A 22,744-nucleotide genomic window follows, 5' to 3' on the forward strand; every position below is an offset into this window, starting at 1 on the left:
TGATTGGAGGTAAAGAGACAAAGAGAATTAAGAGAACCTAGTAGGCAGAAAACCAGCAAGGGAATAAAAGAAAGGGAGTAACAGAAGAGAGAAAAAAATGCAGAAAAGCAAAATGAGGGGAGAATAAGGGGGGGAGACAAGTGGTACAGGCCCCTCTTCCTCAGTAATGCCAAGTGAAGATGCAGCAGTGCCAGACTCTCAGGCTGCTCAACAGTCTCCCTTCAATCTGTTTTGCAGAACTCGGGTCAATATATTTTTCATTCATTCAATGGAGCATTACTGTAGCGGGAAAACGGCAATAGCTTGTTACGGTTGAGTGGTCAAATATATATAAATATCAGCAATTGAAGATCAAGTGTTTTATAGAGTAAACACACATTACAGCTGAAGGGAGGTTTGATATTATCTCATTCAGTTAGCATTAGCTACTTTTGACGTCTACCAAATATCAATGTTCCTCTTTCTGTTAATTTGCTTTAGTAAGTTTGGTTCTTTTGTTTTGCCTTTGGTCGACCCTGGTGATTAGTATTGGTACTGCTGTGTATAGCAATTAAAGCAGGAAGTAGAGAAGATAATGTGATCCTGGGACTTTAGATTTGCATCGCCAAGCTCTATATTGTGATAATGACAATAAATAATCTACTGCAATATTCTGATTTGAGCCTTTAAAGGTCGCCTAGTATATCGAAGATCTATTTTTATTTAAGTGGCACAATATTATTTTTTCTTGTTTGATAGTATTTGAGTATTGCTGATTGCTACTATAATGATGTGTGTTGTTGAATTGTTTGAGGAACATTAAATGTGTCACCTGAAGCATATGTTTGCGGTTAATACTGGACAGTTGAGAAAATGTGAATAGGCAACTGCACACTATACAGCCATATACACTTTATTTTACAGTTGTATCTACTAAATATATTAAAAAATGTGACCTGCTCCATCGAAATCAGTCGCATTGACCCAAAGACACATTTTGAGTTGTATACAGTGTATACAACTCAAAATGTGTCTTAGCTATCACTCTCCTCTTTCCAACAGTGTATACTATACACTGTTGGAAAGAGGAGAGTCATAGCTTTCTAATGATATCAGGATTGTTTTTGTACTCCAAATATTAAGCAAAATATGTCACATCATATAATGGCTGTCACCGAGTCATCATTTTGAGAAAAAGGCCTTTAAAGTTTCCTCTTCTCTGGAATCCATCGATCTGATTGATTATGAGCGGAGCAAATGATCAAAATACTACAGAGGGAAGATATTTTCGTTTGGATTGCTGAGGCCTGTACGACGAAGCCGGTTCAACATAACCTGGATATGTTTGAGTTACCCGGTTTACCTAATCCAAAACAAACCCGCTAAACGGTCCTAAAACGCTGGTTATCAACTCGTTAACTCAAGCCAGCTTTGCCCTATCTAGTTCTCATTCATAACACTCCGTTCGATGTCTCACTATGGGATGCGCCTCATCGCGGAGCAAACAGAAGCATCAATCTCATTACGCCAATCCTGATTGGCTGGTGATCTTGACGTCAGCGTCAGGGAATTCACCCCCTATAAGTAGCTTGCGCCACGACGCATGCGTCATTCAAACACCTCTTCTCGCTTCAGAGCACATCTCTATAGTAGCCGGACAAGCTTAACGGTCCACAGACTGAACCCAAATAACCATTTCGGTCGACGGGCGCTCGCCGGCTACTCCTTCTGCTTCGCAGGAAGACAGTAATACTAACGCCAGTTAGTATTGAAATTGACCTCGCCGTTCTCTTTCCCCGGAAAGTAAGGTAGGTCTGATTTTTTCAAGCTAGCGTTAGCTCGCTCCCTCACTATCGACACCACGGTAGCGAGGAAGCTTTTTCTTTTCTCTTCCCCACGGAGGAGGAAAGGATTAAAGGAGCATACTGTCACACCAGTCAGTATTCTCCGGGAATAAAAGACCCACACCGTCCTTTTCTCCGGATTAAGGACAGGGTGGTAACACCTTTTTCTCCCAATTTACCTGTTGAGAGCGGGTCCTCTCCACGCCACAAGGCGAACAAGATGGACGCCTCTCTCCCTCACACCAGAGGAGTCAGGGACTCGGTGGCTCGACTCTGTGGCTGCGGGTTGAAGATCTCGGGCACAGACACACACCAGGTCTGCTCGTCCTGCCTCGGGCTGGAACACGCCCGAGGCGCTATCGACAACCCCGGCTCGTGCGGACATTGTGTCCGCTTCACCGTGAAGAGCCTCTGCCGACGGCTAGCACGCCAAGCTAGCCTGTCGGAGCAGGACCCCCCCATGTCCACTGACCTGCCGGCCGGCAGTCAAGACGCGGGAGCGTCCGCCGCAGAGAGTGAACCCCTCTCCGTGTCGGTCTGGGGCTCATTATCTGCGATGGCTGCAGAACCGGAATCCCGCGCCCTGGCAGGCCGGAACCCGGTGACGGCAAGACACGCGGGAACGGGACCCCACGCTTTACCGAGCTGGGGCTCCCGGTTAGACCTCACCATGGTCTCACCCGCGGAGGATGTCCTCGAGCTGGACTACGATGAGGACGAAGAGGACACCTCGGTGTTCCTCCTGTCCGAGTCGGATGAACATGAAGAGGACATCTTCATGTCATCGGCTCAGGCTGCAAAGCCTGGAGCGAGGGCTGCTCTCCCGGGCGATAGCACACCAGCTTCGCCCTGTCTGAGCATGGACCTGCAGGCCGTGTGTAAACGCGCCGCGGCCAGACTCGACATCCCGTGGCCTGAAATGGCCAAGGAGACCTCCAGGTCCCGCTACGAAGGGAAACATTTTCCCCAAGCAGCGCGGACAAAGAGGCAACTCCTTCCGGTCTTCCCGGAGATGTTGGATGAGGTGTCGGTCTCGTGGAGAGACCGGCCCTTCAGCAACAAGGTCCCAATCCAGGGTGCCTCCTCCCTAGACTGTGATGGAATGGAGAAGCTCGACCTGCTCCGCATACCGCCCATGGAACCGCTGGTAGCGGCCCACCTCCTACCGAGGATGGGCCCGTCACCAAGCAGGAACCCCACGCTGCCAGCAAAGTCGGACCGATTTCAGTCGACAATGACTGAACGGTCCTACAAAGCCGCAGCGTTGTCCGCCAGGGCCCTGAATGTGTCCTCGCTGCTAACCGCTTACCAAGCGGAGCTCTGCGAGGACCTGTCGGGTAACCCGGGGGCAGCCACTCTGGACGAGATGGCAGCGGTCACGGACATTTGTCTTCGTGTCCAACGCTGCGCCGTCCAGGCCACGGGCAAGGCAATGGGGATCATGGTGGTGCAGGAAAGAGCGAGATGGCTCAACCTCACCAACCTCCCAGACCGGGAAAAGGAGGATGTGCTGGATATGCCCATCGTTCCCGAGGGAATTTTCGGCTCCGCTCTTGCTTCCATGCAAAGGAGGTGTGAGTCGAAAAAGAAGGAGGACGAAGCACTCCACCTCTGCCTCCCTGGAAGGGTCCAGCCGCTGCCTTCGCAGCAGCAGTCCTTCGCCCAAGCTGCCTCGAACCCTGCTCGGTTTAAAACACCAAAAACGCTGAGGTCGCAGCCCGCCCCTCGTCCCCAGCCCAGGCTGGAGACGAGGGCGAGCTGGCCTAGAAAATCTCCGGTTCCGGCTGCAGCTCAGGCGCAGCCAACCCAGAATTTCGGCCAGCAGTCGAGGAAGAAGAAGCGAGCGGCGTGACAGCCCCTCCTTCTCCCCTCTGTGACAGAGCTGGAAGTCCACGGTTCCCCAGCTCTAAATGTGTTCCCGCCGCCTCGAGAGATGCCTCAACACCATCCTCAAGTCCGCACATGTCACACATTTGTTGATTTTTCTGTCATAAAACATTTGCCGCTGACGCATCCAGGCTTCAGGCCGAGGGCGCAGCTCAAAAAAATTATAAGAAAAACAATAAAACCAATAAACAGCCCGTCAACTGTTCCCCTTCTGAGAGCAGCTACGGCATCTCTCAAAAGGCGGATTACAGGCGGGTCTGTGAAGGCACCACCGCCACGCGCATGCGCAGTGCCGGCTGGGGCTTTAAAGGCACCACTACCACGCGCATGCGCAGTGCCGGCTGGGGTTGTGAAGGCACCACCGTCATGCGCATGCGCAGTGTCGGTGGGGATTGTCGAAAAGGGGCACCACTGTGTTCAGACACTAGAGGGCCCCATAACACAACAAATAGAGACTCAGAGGGGAAGAGACGTGACATCTCCACTGGCTCTAAGGAGCATGCAGTGGAAGATGCTCACATCATCTGCTTGGGTTTTCAAGACAGTAACACGGGGCTACAGACTCCAATTCGCTGTCACCCCCCTCGCTTCTCGGGCATTCTGCATTCGCAGGCCCGAGGAGAGTCAGCCCATATTCTGGAGAGAGAGATTCTCTCTCTCCTAGAAAAGAGGGCTATATCTATTGTACCCGCCGAGCAGAGTCAGGGCGGCTTCTATTCCAAGTACTTCCTCGTTCCCAAATGGGGAAGGAACGGAATTCGGCCAATACTTGATTTGAGGGCTCTGAACAAATATCTAAGAAGATATAAGTTCAGAATGCTCACTCACACATCTCTGCTGCGGCTCGTGCGACAAGACGACTGGTTTACATCAGTCGACCTGAAAGATGTGTATTTTCACATCCCAGTATATTACCCACACAGGAAATATCTGAGATTCGCATTTCAGGGGATCTGTTATGAATACAGAGTACTCCCCTTCGGTCTGTCTCTCAGTCCAAGGGTGTTTGTACGATGTACGGAAGCCGCGATAGCCCCGTTAAGACAACAGGGTATTCGCCTGGCAACCTACCTGGACGACTGGCTGCTTCTCGCACAGTCGGAGCAGGAGGCTGTTACGCAGACAAATGTCCTCGTAAAGCACCTGCTCAACCTGGGTTTCATAATAAACACAGAGAAGAGCATGTTGTGCCCCGCGCAGACTATACTCTTCCTGGGTTTACACCTGAACTCGGTGCCCTTTTCAGCTCGCTTGTCAGCGGAAAGAGTGAAAGCTTTCAGAGCTTGTCTCGCTCTTTTCCAGCTGCGCAAACATGTTCTCTTCAGATCATGCCTGCGATTGCTGGGGCTCATGGCGTCAGCCATCCTGGTCGTACGACTGGGACGCTTACACATGAGGGATTTTCAGCGCTGGGTGGCCGCCCTAAAACTAAACCCTGCGCGCCATGGCGCGCGGAGAGTGATGGTTACTGTGAAATGCGTAATGGCACTGCACCACTGGCTGCACCCGACTTTTCTAGTACGAGGTGTGCCTATGGGTGCTGTCCTTTCACGGAAGGTGGTCACCACGGACGCATGTCTGACAGGTTGGGGAGGTATTTATGAAGGTCGCCCGGTGAGGGGTCTCTGGAGCAGAGACCTCCAGCGGGCGCACATAAATTACCTGGAGCTTTTAGCGGTGTTTCTCACCCTAAAACGCTTTCTGCCTTTCCTCAGGGGACATCACGTCCTTGTGAGGACAGACAATACGACCACAATATCGTATATTAACCGCCAAGGGGGTTTGCGTTCTCTCCAGTTACACACACTGGCGCGCAAACTGATCCTATGGAGCGGTAGGCGTCTCCTCTCTCTGAGAGCGACGCACGTACCGGGAGTGATGAACCTCGGGGCAGATCTACTGTCCAGAGGTATACCACTTTATGCAGTCTGGACTCTACATGCAAGGATTGTGAGCCAGCTGTGGGTGCGTTACGGCAGAGCCGCGGTGGATCTGTTCGCATCGAAAGACAACGCTCAGTGTCAGCTGTTCTTTTCGATGCGCGATCTAAATGCACCGTTAGGCGTCGATGCACTCACATCGGCCCCCGGGCCTTCTGTACGCGTTCCCACCCCTGGCTCTGATACCCCCAACTCTGGCCAGAGTGAGAGAGCAACGCCACACACTTATCCTGATAGCTCCGCACAGCGAGCCAGTGGCACTCATGCACTATCTGTACAGTCTTCATGCACTCAGTTCACCCCAGGGCAAACAGAGTGTGGTTGAAGCCCAACCCTGCCTTTATCTTAAGGCGGTTGGTTCAGGTGCCACATTTGACATTGAGGCATCCTCCCGGCCACTGTATTCCTCCGGGGAACAACGGCTGGATTTGCCGTGTCCAGCCCGTGCTTTACGCACGTACAGGGACAGATCAAGGGTGCTTCGTCATAATGACCAACCCCTTGTGTCCTGGGCTAACCCTTATAAGGGCAAGCCTGTTACTAAGCAACGGCTCTCCCACTGGTTTGTGGAAGCAATTGCTTTGGGGCTCATACGAGTCAGAGTTCGCAGGCACCCTCGGGTCCTCGAGCTCTTTCGACTCAGGGTCTGGCTGCATCCTGGACTCTGGGCACCTGGTTGAGTCAGAGCTCTACCTGTTAAGTTCTTGTTGGTTTGGTGATTTTCGAGATAAGCTAGTCTGACAATACGGGAGCTACAATTTCCCATAGTGAGACATCGAACGGAGTGTTATGAATGAGAACTATAGGTTACTTATGTAACCCCAGTTCTCAGAGTAACATGAAGTGAGATGTCTCACCAGACGGCCCTCCTTGCTATGGTGAAGCGAGAAGAGGTGCTTATTTTGAATGACGCATGCGTCGTGGCGCAAGCTAGCCTACTTATAGGGGGTGAATTCCCTGACGCTGACGTCAAGATCACCAGCCAATCAGGATTGGCGTAATGAGATTGATGCTTCTGTTTGCTCCGCGATGAGGCGCATCCCATAGTGAGACATCTCACTTCATGTTACTCTGAGAACTGGGGTTACGTAAGTAACCTATAGTTATGTGCGCGTTCACATAAAAGGGGCGGGGTTAGCAACATTTGACCAATCACAAACATGGAGAAGCGCACTGACAGCGCAGCGTCATACTTCCTGAATGAAAAGTGAACTAGGCCTATAATAATAGACAAATATGAAGAAGTTAAACTTTAAACATCCATGACTTAAACACTTTGTCCAGGATAAAAGCAATAGTTGCAAGGTGAATACAGCTGGTAAAGAAAAGTGTTTGAATGCGTACATTAACAGATTTATGATATCACTGCCCCGTCTAAGACACGAGTGGATCTGACTTTAATTAGGCTACATTTGACTCGATACGAGTGTTTCGTCAACTTAATGTGTTGCTTAAAATAATACTTCTGCATACAGTTCATGTGACACTGTGAGTGTTGCATGGCCAGATACGGCTCAAGAAGCTGACTCAGATAAGGAAATATATGATACATTATGATCTGATATGATGTGATATGAATGATAATGCGACACACATCGACGTCTGCACTCACAGTGCCGTGGACTGTAATGTTACTTTGATCCGGTTACTTAATGTTAACTTGTGGCAGATCGTAAGCTTTCTTAACGCTAATGTTATATTAGTCAGATTGCTCTGAAGATGGGAGGTGATATTCTATTAATATTCACGTTCACAGTCAGTTGATTTTTGCCGGCCGTCTTTCCTGCAACGGCAGTTTTTCTGTATTTCCTCTATCCTGTAATATGACTTGATAGCTTTCAACTCCGCACACGGAGCTCTGATTGGTCAGTTGATCTCTTATCCTGGAACCTAACCTAACCAGTTTCCCCCGAAGTTAGCTCGCTATGCGAAAATCCGGCTTCGTAAGAGGCCTCTGGTCTGGGGGAAGCTCGCGAGTGTGTGTGTGTTTGTGTAATTTTGCGTGGTGTATTGTGTTTGTTTCCCTGGGAAAAAACTCACGAGAAACACCGGCTGTCAAGTTACTCCGTTATCCGCTTGTAATTGTCGTTACAAGCTTCAAAGTTGTATTTATCATCTGAATTTTCCGAAACAAGTTCAATATTCTGAAAGCCAAGAACTTGTTTAATTGAAATCAGATGAAAACAAACTGTAACGGACCCTGCCGTGTTATCTATGATTACTATACGCTGACTGACTGACCAGAGCACATCATTTATGTCACGCACACTACGCGAGCTGTATGAACTATTGGGCGTCCACAATGGAAGTGTCCATCGTTTTTTGTGATAAAAATGTAATTTATGTTAAAAAAAAATACACTGTAAAAAAAACTAAGTTTACATTTTGCTCTTGCTTTTCTAGGACTAATGTAAATGAAACATTTTTTCATTAATGTTTATTATTTTTAATCTGTCATATACTAATCAAAGCCCTGAAGGAAATAAAGCAATTTAGCAGCAATTGGAACACAAGAACCACACATCCAAAAGTATTTGGCTGTGAAATATAGAGGGAATGAAACATCCATATAAATGACATAGAATAGATATAAACACAAAGCAAATAAAAACAATTAACAGTCACTATTCATAAAACAGTATATCCGAAAAATATATTGATGAAGTGACGCTTTAGAACATCAATGGGCAAGTCCGTTTAGGAAACACATGATGTGCAGAACTTCTTTGTGTGTATAGCACACAGATGTACTTGTTGCAGTTGCTGCATGTAGTCTGTGTCTTGGAGTCCTTTGAGGGTCCACAGACCTCACAGCTGGCTGTGGGGGTCTTCCAGAAGCTGACTGTGGGGGTCTTCTTGCGGCTGGCTGTGGGGATCTTCCAGCAGCTGTCTATGAGTCAAGTTCATCTTCCAATTTGCTGTCAAATTCTGAGTTTACCTCCACATTATCCACATCTTCAGAAATATCTTCCTGTTCCACTTCACCGTGTTCTTCTAATGCATTCCACTCACTCTCATCCATTATTAGCTCCAAGACTCTCTGAGCAGAATATGTTTTGGCCATTTTGTTGGTAGATAATTGTAGTTCTGCACTACACTGTTACTAAACTGAGGTTATGTCTCTGTTTAGTCCCTCCTCCGGAGTGCAGGTGCGAGGGGGACAGTGCGAGAAAATGTAAAATGTTTATACATTTCTGGAAGATCTAAAATGTTTATAATGTTCTAGGATAGTTTTGTGTACACACTACAAAGGGTAAAGATCAAGGGAAAACAGGATCAAACAGCTTCTCTGTGTGTGTGTGTGTGTGTGTGTGTGTGTGTGTGTGTGTGTGTGTGTGTGTGGTGTGTGTGTGTGTGTGTGTGTGTGTGTGTGTGTGTGTGTGTGTGTGTGTGTCTTTAGTTTGTGTGTTTGTGTGTGTTTTTCTCTGTCTGTCTGTCCTGGTCCCTGGTATCTAAAATGTGGGAAGAGGGGGGGGTGGCACCCCTAGCGCCCCTATGGGCCGGCCGCCACTGGGTTTAACAAAACACTAAAGAACATGGTTCGTAAGTTCGTTCACGAGGATAGCAGTAATTGTGATAAATGGTTAGACCCTCTGTTGTTTGCAGTGCGGGAGGTGCCTCAGTCCTCCATGGGGTTTACCCCCTTTTAACTGCTGTTTGGCAGGAAGCCACGGGGTGTTTTGGACCTATTTAAAGAAAACTGGGAGGAGGGTCCGAGCACAAGTAAAAGTGAAATTCAGTACGTTGTTGATCAGCGAGCAAAACTCCATTCACTGGGGCAGATGTCACGTGAGAATTTGCTCCAGGCTCAGGAACGTCAGCGGTGCCCAGGGCCGGCTCTAGCCAATTTGATGCCCTAGGCGAGACAACACTAGGGCCACCAGGGTGGGTGGAGGGCGTCTGGAAGACGGGTTTTGGGCTGACAGCCCAGGAGCACAGCGGAGGGCCCGGAAGGGATCTCGGGCGGACGGCCCGGGGGAAAGGCAAAGTCCAAGGTGGGGGTCTCGGGCGGACGGCCCGGGGGCAAGGTAGAGTCCATGGAGGGGCAAAGACCACAGCGGGCAAACAGTGGCAGGAAGAGTCAGGGGGGCCGAGCGGGCGAAGACCGTGGCACTCAGGGGGCCGGGCTCGAGGGTGAAGACCGCGGCTCTTTGGGGGCCGGGCTCGAGGCCGAAGACCGCGGCACTCAGGGGGCCGGGCTCGAGGGCGAAGACCGCGGCTCTCAGGGGGCCGGGCTCGAAGGCGAAGACCGCGGCTCTCAGGGGGTTGGGCTCGAAGGCGAAGACCGCGGCTCTCAGAGGGCCGGGCTCTCAGATGGCCGGGCTCTCAGAGGGCCGGACTCGAGGGCGAAGACCAGACAGCTCCGGAGGCCGGGCAGGAAGGCGCTGACGGGACAGCTCCGGAGGCCGGGCAGGACCCGGTGTCGGCCGGACAGGAACCAGAGCCGGTGGGACAGGCTTCGTCAGGATCCCCCACAGCAGAGGACCAGGAGTTGGCAAGACCCCCGGCGAGACAGGTAACGGAACAGGACATAGGGCTGGCAGGACCCCTGGCAGAAGAGTCGTCGGCGGGACCCCCAACGGGACAGGACACAGGGTTGGCAGGACCCCCGGCAGGAGAGCAGTCGTCTGGACCTCCAACGGCACAGGACATAGGGTTGGCAGGACCCCCGGCAGAAGAGTAGTCGGCGGGACCTCCAACGGCACAGGACATAGGGCTGGCAGGACCCCCGGCAGAAGAGTAGTCGGCGGGGCCTCCAATGGCACAGGACATAGGGTTGGCAGGACCCCCGGCAGAAGAGTAGTCGGCGGGGGCTCCAACGGGACAGGACATAGAGTTGGCAGGACCCCCAGCGGAACGTCCAACGGCACAAGACACAAGGTTGGCAGGACCCCCAGCGGAACCTCCCACGGCACACGAGTAGGGACTTGAGTGGAGACTCGAGAGGAAACTTGAGAGTCGACTTGAGAGATGACTTGAGAGGGATCTTGAGCGGGAACTTGAACGGAGACTTGAGAGGGGACTCGATAGGGAACTCAAGAGGAGACTCGAGAGGGGACTTGAGAGGGAACTCGAGAGGTGATTCGAGAGGGGACTTGAGAGGGAACTCGAGAGGGGACTCGAGAGGTGACTTGAGAGGGAACTCGAGAGGTGACTTGAGAAGTGTCTTTAATGGGAACTCGAGAGGTGACTCGAGAGGGGACTTGAGAAGAGACTTGAGAGGGGACTCGAGAGGTGACTGGAGAAGAGACTTGAGAGGGGACTCGAGAGGGAACTCGGGAGGTGACTCGAGAGGGAACTCGGGAGGTGACTTGAGAGGGAACTCGAGAGGGGACTTTAGAGGGAACGGGAGAGATGACTCGAGAGGAGACTTGAGAGGGAACTCGAGAGGGGACTCGAGAGAGGACTTGAGAGGGGACTCGGGTAGGAACTTGAGAGGAGACTTGAGAGGGGACTCGAGAGGAGACTCGAGAGGGGACTCGAGAGGGGACTTGAGAGGGGACTGGAGAGGAGACTTGAGAGGGGACTTGAGAGGAGACTTGAGAGGGGACTGGAGAAGAGACTTGAGAGGGGACTCGAGAGGGAACTCGGGAGGTGACTTGAGAGGGAGCTCGGGAGGTGACTTGAGAGGGAACTCGAGAGGAGACTCGAGAGGGGACTTGAGAGGGAAGTCGAGAGGGGACTTGAGAGGGAACTTGAGAGGGGACTTGTGTCGGTCGGTACGCCGACAGGACACGGGGAGCTGGCGTCGGCTGGAGAGCCAGCAGGAGACGAGGTGCTGGAGTCGGCCGGTACGCCGACAAGACTCGGGGAGCTGGCGTCGGCTGGGGAGCCAGCAGGAGACGAGGTGCTGGAGTCGGCCGGTACGCCGACAGGACTCGGGGAACTGGCGTCGGCTGGAGTGCCAGCAGGAGACCAGGTGCTGGAGTCGGCCGGTACGCCGACAAGACTCGGGGAGCTGGCGTCGGCTGAGGAGCCAGTCCTGTAGTCGAAACTGGAGTCGGGCCCATGGCTTCTGGGGCCGGTACTGAAGCCGGAACCATGGCTGCTGGGGCCGGAACTGAGGCCGGAACCATGGCTGTGTCGGCCGGTTCTGTTGCCGGAACCATGGCTTCTGGGGCCTGTACTGGAGCCCGAACCATGGCTGCTGGGGCTGGAACCAGGGCTGGAACCATGGTTGCTGGGGCCAGGACTGGGGCTGGAACCATGGCTCTTGGGGCTCGGGCTGCTAGCTTGGCCTTGCGACTCCTTCTCTTAGCAGCCGCCTGAATACTCCGTGGACCTTTATTTCAAGGATAATGAAACTAACACAGACAAAACAGAACACTCACCGGTGAACTCAGTCACCAACAAAAGACGAACCAACACTGAACACAGGAAGAGACAAGACTAAATACAGGGAGGGGTAATCACGAGACGAGAAACAGCCGGGCAGGGGAGGAGAAACACAAGGACAACAGATGAACACAATCAGACAACTTGACACACCAGGGAAACTAACGACGGGAGGAAAAACACAGGTAAAAGGACCAGACAATAACCCAGGAGGAAAACATGACAGCAAACACCAAAACATACAAAACTACAAACGTGACATAACATGAGAATCGTGACAGTTACATTTACTTAATTAAGAATATTGTTACATCAAGGCCGAAAATTAGGATGAGCACCAACGGTCAAAAATGTTTTTCCCCCTCCCAGAGCTGCCAGCGCAGCGCCCCCCCAGATATGGCGCCTTAGGCGAACATCTATAACAATGCTAAGGACCGGCCCTGGCGGCGCCTGTACACCAGAGGGTCGAAACTGAGACCATTTTTAGCGGGAGATAAAGTGCTTGCATTACTCCCATCCTCTAGCTCTAAACTACTCGCCAAGTGGCAAGGACCCTTTGTGGTCAGTCACACGACGAGTGGGGGACGTAGATTATGAGGTGGTTTGTCTGACAGGGGGGGAACAACACAGATATACCACCCTAACCTCCTTAAAGCATGGAGAGAGGTGGCGTCTGCTTCTCTGGCCACCACGGTGATTGAGGGGGATGAATTGGGACCGGAGGTTATTAGAAACAACAAATTAGCCCCGGTCTGTTGTGGCAACAATCTCTCACCGGGTCAGAGAGCAGACGTTGCCTCGTTGCAAAGGCAGTTCGCCGATGTGTTCTCCTCGTTGCCAGGGCACACCTCTCTCATACACCACCGCATAGAAACGCCTTACATTTTAAAACGTATACAGACAGGACGTCACAATTAAATAAAACCATATATTAAATAAACAATTAACTGAAAAATAAGTGACGAATGAATGCAAAATCCAGGATTCGACAACCCAACCATCAAAATACGGAACGAAAAGTTTAACCACAAGAGTCAAGACTATATGAGCTACCACTAAACGACTCACAGTATATATGTAATATTAAGTATAACGCCAAGAAGAGTAGCATCATGATTGTGCAAAGTAAAGAGGATAAAAAGACTGTATTTCCTAATTGTATTCTCAGTAGCAACATTCTACTTGTGTGCAGTGAGATTAAGTACCCTGGTCATTATATTACATTACATTACATTGCATTTAGCTGACGCTTTTATATTTCTGATGATCTCACAGATGACAAAGACATCCATAGACAACGCTGCAAACTGTATGCCCAGGCAAACATATTAATGCGGATGTTTCACAAGTGCTCTGTAGATGTCAAGGTATCACTTTTTAAAGCTTTATGTACACCATTGTACACGGCTCACCTGTGGAGTAACTACAAGGCTAGAAGCATGCAAAAACTAAAAGTTGCATATACTGTAATGATGCTTTACGGTTGCTGCTGAGGGTACCAAGATGGCACAGTGCCAGCCAGCTGTTTGTTAACTTGGGGGTACCTACTTGTCACACCCTTTTAAGAAAGTTAATGTACAAATTCATGTGTCGCCTAGAAGACTCGGACAATCATGTTATCTCGATTTTAATTAACCCTGTGAAGAGTTCTACTCGGTTCTCTTCCATGATTTGGAGACATTGGCGCAATAGCCTATACAGACAGTGAGCATGTGTGGCTTGCTGTGATTGGACTGATTTTATGTTTTTATCTGTTTGTTTTTATCTGTTTTGTGTTTAGCTTTTTATCTTATTTATTGATGTGTGTTTTGTCTTTTTGTATGTGATATGGACCTTGAGTCTGGAATAAAGATTGGAAATATAAGTCTGAAAATTACCATTAAAAAACTGCAAAAATCACAACAAATGTAGAGGGACAACATAGAATAGCGGACTATATGTTTCATTTTCAAATGCGCGTTCCTGTGACAAGGGGTGCATTTCACGGCGGGGGTGCATAATTCCGCACAACACCGGTAACCTAATTCTGGTCTGTCTCTGCTGGCTCCTGTGAGGATTTCCTGGCCACAGAACAGGTCTGATCAGGACGACCCTGCACAGCGCCTGCGCTATTTGAGTGGCGCCTGATCATTTTGGACAATAAAACCCATAATTATTCACCTGACTCCTTCTCCTTCTTTCCTTTTTAACCTGGGAGTGAGCGGAGGTGCTCACAAGTATATATATATATATATATATATGAGTGAGTGGATTGTACTGCAGCTTACATTCTACATTCTAGACACACAAGGAGGACACTTTAATCATTAAGAATAATTTGAAAAATCAAGTAGATTAATTAGACTGCCAATAATGAATTGAGTGGCCTTTTTTTAAATACTCAATGTGTTGGTATTTATTGCAATCATGACTTTAAGAGAGCAAAAACACCCGATGCCTTGGAAGGAGGTCAAAATCAACAACCAGCAATCAGTGAAGACAATCAATTCAGCAACTCAAGTACATGACACTCCTCCAAATGTAGAACAGGTTCTATTACCTCTTTTTAAACACATACCAATGTCCAAATCTCTGTTACGTGACACATTTACATTACATTATTACATTGCATTTAGCTGACGCTTTTATCCAAAGCGACGTACAATAAGTCCTGAGGACCAGCTCCATCCACTGAATGAAGACAGTTTTAATATGTCTTGAACATGGGTAGTTTAACTTGTCCTTGTTGAGAAAAAAAATGCTGAACAGTTGCTGCATTAAGTTATAAATCCTCCATGATCTTCAAACCAATGAAAGGATAGACATAAATAGTGTGTCCTACTTGTCTATTATTGTAATGTAATTGTAATGGAATGTTCCATTGATTTAGATTCACTGGGTCACCTATGAACCGAGATATTGAAAAAAATCCAGACTGTAATGAGGCCAAAAGTCTGTAAGGGATGATTTATGTATGCATTGCTAAATCTCTCTCTTTCTCTGAGGGACATAATTGGAATTTAACACAACATAAATCTTTCAGTAATCCCTGATTTGCTACAGAATGTTATTTATTTTTTATCGCCAAACTGACCAACAGAGGCTTTCACACTCACACCATGCAGCCTAAACGCATTTTTTAAGTGTAACACGACTCCTTTTTAATACACTTTTATTTTGATGAACGTATAAACAACAGCAAAATATACATGTGTATTTCTACGTGTAAAGCAGGGGTGGGGAACCTTTTTCCTCTCAAGGGCCATTTCAATTTTTTCAACATCCTCCGAGGGCCGTACAAATTATTGACCTCTGCTTAAAAATACTAAAATCACAGCCCATTTATTTGGCCTTTCTTTCATGCTGTGCAAAGAAAAATCAACCTCTCAATCCAGATATCTTACCATGACTCGCGCATGCATGCGTGCACAGTTGTGGCATGACCACCAAAACAGAAAGATATGGACACAAGATGTGTTCAAATCTATTTAGTTTCCTATGTGGACATGATTTAAGTTGGGGGGGACCTAACCTCCTCTAGGGGGGTCCGGGGGCATGCTCCCCCGGGAAGATTTGTTTTAAATGTTGAAGTTAAAAGCATCAATCTGGTGCACTTTGAGAGCAACATTAGGAAATCGATGGATACATTAAGCGGTCTGTGGCTCTTTCCTGCTGTAACGATGCAAATTTCCCCTCTGTGGGACTAATAAAGGTATTCTGATTCTGATTCTGATCTCTCAACACCCATATGAAACAGAACTGTAAGCAGATTTTATTTTTATTTATGGATATTTTACAAATCACTCCCCTTTTAAACTGTATTCTTGTTTATTAATAACAACTTTTTGTTACCGTCATATAGTATTTTATACCTGTTTACTTTATTATCTTGTTTTTTTATAACTATAATGATCATATAAAGATGTGCCTTTACAGTACCTCACTGGTTGAAGAAAAAGCTTCTTATATTCGTTAGCATAGCGAGCTAACCAGATGCTAATAACAACAAAGTTATTGACTGTATGATCAACAAACTCTCACTCCCTAAGCGTCCAGGAGCGACGCTTGGTCAGGATCCCGTGGCGTCCAGTTGTGACGCTCCGAGGCTCCTTCAGCTTCATAAACGGACGCAAAGAGCTTTCAACTGATTGCAATGTATTCCCATCGGCGGCAGTATTTGACGCTTAGGGAAGCACCGCATCCATTTATGTCGGCAGCTCTTAAAGGCAATGTGAGCGTCCATTCCCATTGGATAACGGAGAATTGTACACCCGGAAGTAAGTATTCTCCTTACTGTCGATTGATTTGACAGTGATATCTCCACTACTCATCAACTCAAAAACACCATATTATCGTTGTTAATTAAACGACATTGATAGGTTTAAATTGCGCACAATGCTTTTGTGTTTTTCCCCTTCAATTCTGAGAAACAACTTGTTTTCTCTGAAATGTGCAGCGCCAAAGAGACTACACTACCCACAATCCCCAGCTATTGTTGTGACGACGCCTGTCCGCTTTGCGACAAACCCCGTGATTAATCTTCAAGCTCTGGGATTGGATGTTGGAGTGGCAGTGCGCCAAGGTTACGCCGAGCGTCAAGCTCTTTGAAATGGAACGAAACCACGGCAGACTATTCAAAACTGGACTCGAACGACCCCTCTCTATGGCACGTCTCTACTGGGAATTGTAGTTTTAAAAGACGTTTTCCCCAAAATTAGAAGTTGACAGTATTAAACTGTGTACAGCCCTGGAGGTTTAGGCGATAGGAAACAAATTGGTGTGTGTACACATTTAAAACATGTAATTACTAAATGGGTGAAAATCGCTTGTATCCATAATGGGCAGCATTAATATATATCCACATGACAGCTCATTGTTACTTTGTAATTCTACTCCACTACAATTCAGAGGTTAACCTGGCATTTTTACTCCACTACATTTATTTTAGTTACTTTGCAGATTCTGATTAATGATGTGAAATATAAACAACCCTTAAAGCTGACTTTAGTTACACCTGAGTCAAATTCAGGGAAAGGTGATTGTCAAGTGCCAACAATCAGGAGAGATATTTGATAGGTGGTGCTTGAGAAGACTAAACATTTATCTGCAGATCTCTATAAAGTATATTCATTAATCGTTATTCTCTACTAATAGTTCATTAAAAACGGTATATAATTGCTATTTTGCACATCCCTTTCAAGATTTCAAGATTTTCAAAGGTTTCTTGACATATCATATACACAACTACAGTGTAGTTATGCAATGAATGAAAAACTTGGGTCACAGGTTCCTCAACAGTGCATTACAAGACATATATCAATATGTGTGTATACCTCCACCATTAAACTGTCATATTCTGCACATTTCTTACACTATCTACATACATAAGAGTATGATTAATGTGTATAATATCAGTTAAAATAAGTGCTTCAACATAGTTAATATTGCAGGAAAGCAATATATTAGACGTTAAGTACTTTGTCAGGCTTAATATTTATCTGTAGATAGATACCCCCAAAGTTTTTTTCTTCTTGTGTTAATAAAGGTTAATTAGTTTGTCTGTTTTGCACATCCTCATATTAATATCTTTGTACATCCGGCACTAAACTGTTTTATTGTAGAGATCACTTATAGTATCTTCTTGATTTTTTATATTCTATATTTCTATCATTGACCTTCTACTTTCCCCCTATGAAAGTATGTACTCTTAATATTTTTTTCATAAAATAACATTATTCAACAAAAATAACATTATTTAACAAAAATAATTCAATAACGTGCTTTAACCACTAGGCGATGCACACAAGGTACACACAGCATACTAATAATAACTTTGTATTATTAGTGTAGGACACTTATGTATGTATAACATCTGAAGATATTTAGTTTTATTCATGTTTTTACATAATTTTACAGAATACTGCTATACTGTTTCTCATGTTGTACTTCTATACATTAATATCTGATGTGTAAAACATCACAGACAGAAAGGTATATCCGTCATTTAATGGTAAGCTATTGAAATTGTGATTCCATAGTTTTGTCTCCCATCACCCAAATCCCCTGACTATTCTCTCAACTCAGTATTTACATTCTTATATTCAAAGAAAATCAGTAATATCTTTAAAAACGTGCATTGCTGCTAAAACATCCAATCAGCGAGCAGAGGATCCTTCCTACGTCTGTTTCCGGTATTGTTCCTGTAATGAGAGTTCACATTTCTGCTACATTGAAGGGTGGAATTGACTACACATCTTCAGAAACATAATTTGCTTCAGATAACTCATAGCAAATAAAGTATACAAATATAAGTAATAAAAAGATAAAACACTGGCATGTAATTTACGTTAGAATAAATAGAATGGTTTTGAATAATAGATGAGAGTAAAATCTACGTTACTTTTTTTGTATGAATTTATGTTTCATCCAATCACAAAGCTTGTTGACTTATCACGAGGTTTGTCAAAGCGGACAGGCATCGTCACAACAATAGCTGGGGATTGTGGGTAGTGTAGTCTCTTTGGCGCTCCACATTTCAGAGGAAACAAGTTGTTTCTCAGAATTGAAGGGGAAAAACACAAAAGCATTGTACACAATTTAAACCTATCAATGTCGTTTAATTAACAAAGGTAATCGGGTGTTTTTGAGTTGATGAGTAGTGGAGATATCACTGTCAAATCAATCGACAGTAAGGAGAATACTTACTTCCGGGTGTACAATTCTCCGTTATCCAATGGGAATGGACGCTCACATTGCCTGTAAGAGCTGCCGACATAAATGGATGCAGTGCTTCCCTAAGCGTCAAATACCGCCGCCAATGGGAATACATTGCAATCAGTTGAAAGCTCTTTGCGTCCGTTTATGAAGCTGAAGGAACCTCGGCGCGTCACAACTGGACGCCACGGGACCCTAACCCAACGTCGCTCCTGGACGCTTAGGGAGTGAGAGTGTGTTGGTATGATCAGTATGACAGATGAACAGATCCCCACTGGGCTTTCAACTAAAGACACAGCCACGCAAAAACTGCGGCATGTGTACGGCTCCTTATGGGTACTGCAATTTCTGAAGTGCCGGAGCGGCGTTCTGGTGCTCTCCGTCAGAACTACACCCCTGTCAGACGAGATATATATCACGTGATGACACGTAACCCCTCGATTCCACCGGGTCCGTCTGCATCGCGTAACGGCTGCGCCGCGGTTTTGGTCCGGCCTCCTCCGGCGTCATACCCTACCGGGCGCGTTTCAGAAGCATTTCAGAAGCGGAGCGTCTTGCCTGCCGGCTCGCAGTTTTTGTTGATTTAGGCATATTTCCTGGACAGACTACTTTGTACAGACAAAGTTAATAATAATTGTAATATCCCAGTCATAAACGACATGAATCAAAGATGTGTTGCTGTATTTTAGTGGTAAAAAAATGCATTTATCATCATAATTATTCTATATAGGCTATATAATTTACACAGTGCCTGTAAACCGGAGGAGAACGCTGGCATTTCTCCTCCTACTTGAAAGACTACGGAGGGATAGGGTCTGCAAATTAGTTGATTTGGGGGATGGGCCGGATGCTGTCACCGGTCCACTTCCTGCCCGCCGCCTCTGCAACGCCTCGCGTCGTGTCGAAAAATAGACTTCAATCCTATTGCGAGCGGAGCCCAGCGGCGAGACATTACATTGCATGTAGCTGACGCTTTTATCCAAAGCGACTTACAATAAGTGCGTTCGACCAACAAGATACAAACTTGAAGAAAACAGAATCATATAAGTACCAAAGTTCCCGTTAGCCGGTAATTACTGGACTACGACTGGTAAAATATGCTGAAGACCGGCAAATCTAAATCTCTCCGGTCAAAGCGTCCGGTCAAAATATATTTCCCCTTAGCGCAACACCGCATCAGTTACGCAACTTGCGCCACTTATGTGACAGACAAAAGAGTATGTGACAGACAAGAATAGTCAATTCTAATGTCTAACACTTAATGTGGAGAAAGAGATGTCCTTTATGGGTTGATTGTGCGTTGATCTGTTAGTAATGCCTCGGGGTTCCGGTGGACATGTAAACAAATGCATAATGCTGCGCTATACTTTGTGGCCTCACCCGGTTGCATAGCGACGCTTATTGTTTAGGTGTCTTTTAATAAGCAGGTAGTCATATCATTAGCAAGAACTAGCTGGATCTGATCGATATGGACATAAACGCGAGTGAAGTCCATAGCCGCGGGAAGTCATTTTGCTCAGGGGGTGCTGCCAAAAGTGAGGATGGAGCCGTTTAAAAAAACGGCTCCATCCTGTTTGTATAAGGCGAGACACGGCAGGCAAAAACATCGTTTTTCATGCACTGGTCAATTTTGAGATGTTGTGCTATTTTGATTCCATAACATGTTTTCTTTCAGGCTTTTGGAAGGAAAACGTACAAAATACACATTTAAGTGTTCATTTTACTATAGTTTGTCTATTTGCATCTGTATATTTCTCCTAAATTCACCAAAAGTTAGCATTCTAACGTAACATAAAGTATCGCGATCGCTGTTTGCACAATGTCATCGTTGGAAAAGCTCCGTCTCTCCTGCACAATGATCTCATAGTCATCGGATCCAAATATGGTCATTTCCTTTGTATCAGCAACCAATCGTGAAAGTACAAAAGGGTCTTAAACCAAGAAACGAAATCTCATTGGCTGGTGTCAATTTCTGACAACGTGATTCGTTCAGATGCATCACGTGGTGTGCTAAAACACTTCCTGGTTAGCTTTCCGCTAGAAATGTAAATCTCAAAATGGCAAAAGAACGGCGAAAAAAACGTTCACATAGAAGACAACAACAATTGTCACTTGCACGAAGCAAGGTTATACAAAACACAAATGACCCGGAACATGAAATACCTTCACGGAGTGCGTCGAGGCGCAAGCTATCAACCAAAGAACAGGAGGGTTTAGCTAGCGCCTCACTGCAATCTTTAAAGTTCGTTTTCTCAAAATGAGTTTTTTCTCCTACTCTGAGTCCGAAATGTCAACTTCAGTTGCACTTACATACACCAAACCTTCCAGTTATATTCCTATCAATATTATGAAGGCTTTTACAGAAGGGTTTGTTCATATATCATTCATAGCCTGAATTATATAAGATTTTATACCTAGAAACATGGCGAAAATTGATATTTTAGGGCTGTTGACAATATTTTCTGATTTATGGAGTGATAAAGAGAGATATCCAAAATCCCTTCGGTGAAAGCCTTAGATGCTAATATGACTACAAAATAAAACGAGAATTTTGAACCTGGCTTTATCCAAAGTGCAGATTTCGGTTCCTGAAATGTGTTAAAATATGCGCAAATGTAATGAGATAATGGATCATTTATATATATATATATTACTTTAGTTGTAGAGGTGGTGGGCTGAGGAGTCCACTCTTTTTATTGGGTTGTTTGTTGGAGAAAAAAATCCAAAATCCTTTTTTGCACCATTCTAGAAAGTTGTCACTCTGCAGTGTGTGTGTCGCGTCAATTACGTCACTCTCCCAAGACCTACGACCTAGATGACTCGGATTTTACTTATTTGGAAAATAAATTCAAGCCACCTGATATATACAAATATATACTATGACTATTATATGCTACTGTATACAGCTAATTTTATTTTAAGTAAAATCATAACTATTTTATGTAGTTTAATCATTTTTATTTAGGTGGTCACTCAGTTTTTCAAATGTACACCACTCGCCAACAGGGGATGCTGCAGCACCCCCAGCACCCCTACTTCCCGCGGCTATGGTGAAGTCTAATCTGACGGGAGAGAGAGATCAGCTGCTGCTGACGAGTCGACACGCAGCTCTGCATGATCACATGCAGCGGTGAGCGGACAAAACCCACACTTCAGGTTAGAATAACACACGTAGCTATTTTAATGACCTCTCAAACTACCGTAACTAGTTATAGATATGTTTAGTTTCACTGTCGGGTCACTGATCCGCGAGCTGCATGATACTGACGGGCTATCAGGAGAGGGGGAGAGCGCTCCGTTTATTATTCCCATGTTATTGTAAATTACTGTAAACTTTTGAATAGTTAATCTACTATTATTAGTTTGTTTAATATCGAATCATATCAATTTGTTTTAAAGCTCAATAAACAACAAAGAAGACCTTTGACCGGCACTTTTCAAATTGTGTCCGGAAGATTTAAACTTTAACGGACATGTTGACCGGCGAAAAAATATTCTAACGGGAACTCTGATAAGTACATCAGGTTTCATAGAGCTAAAACATTTCAAGTGCTACTCAACTGGCTTTAGGTAAGCCAGTCCTTTATTAGTATATAAGTGCTTTGTTAGTAATTCTATCGCTCGAAGTGGAGTCGAAAGAGATGAGTTTTCAGTCTGCGCCGGAAGATGTGTAAGCTATCTGCCGTCCTGATTTAAATGGGGAGCTCATTCCACCATGTTGGAGCCAGGATAGAAAACCGACGTGTTTTTGCTGATGGGAACTTGGGTCCCCCTCGCAGTGCGGGTGCAGCGAGCTGTTTGGCTGATGCAGAGCGGAGTGCACGTGCTGGGGTGTACAGTTTAACCATGTCCTGGATGTAGGAAGGGCCAGATCCATTCGCAGCATGGTATGCAAGTACCAGTGTCTTGAAGTGGATTCTAGCAGTTACTGGAAGCCAGTGAAGGGAGCGGAGGTGTGGGAGAATTTAGGAAGGTTGAAGACCAGACGAGCCGCTGCATTCTGGATGAGCTGCAGAGGTCGGATGGCACATGCAGGTAGACCAGCCAGGAGGGAGTTGCAGTAGT

The sequence above is a fragment of the Gymnodraco acuticeps genome, unplaced genomic scaffold (assembly GCF_902827175.1).
Source record: "Gymnodraco acuticeps unplaced genomic scaffold, fGymAcu1.1, whole genome shotgun sequence".
In the NCBI taxonomy this organism is placed as follows: domain Eukaryota; kingdom Metazoa; phylum Chordata; class Actinopteri; order Perciformes; family Bathydraconidae; genus Gymnodraco; species Gymnodraco acuticeps.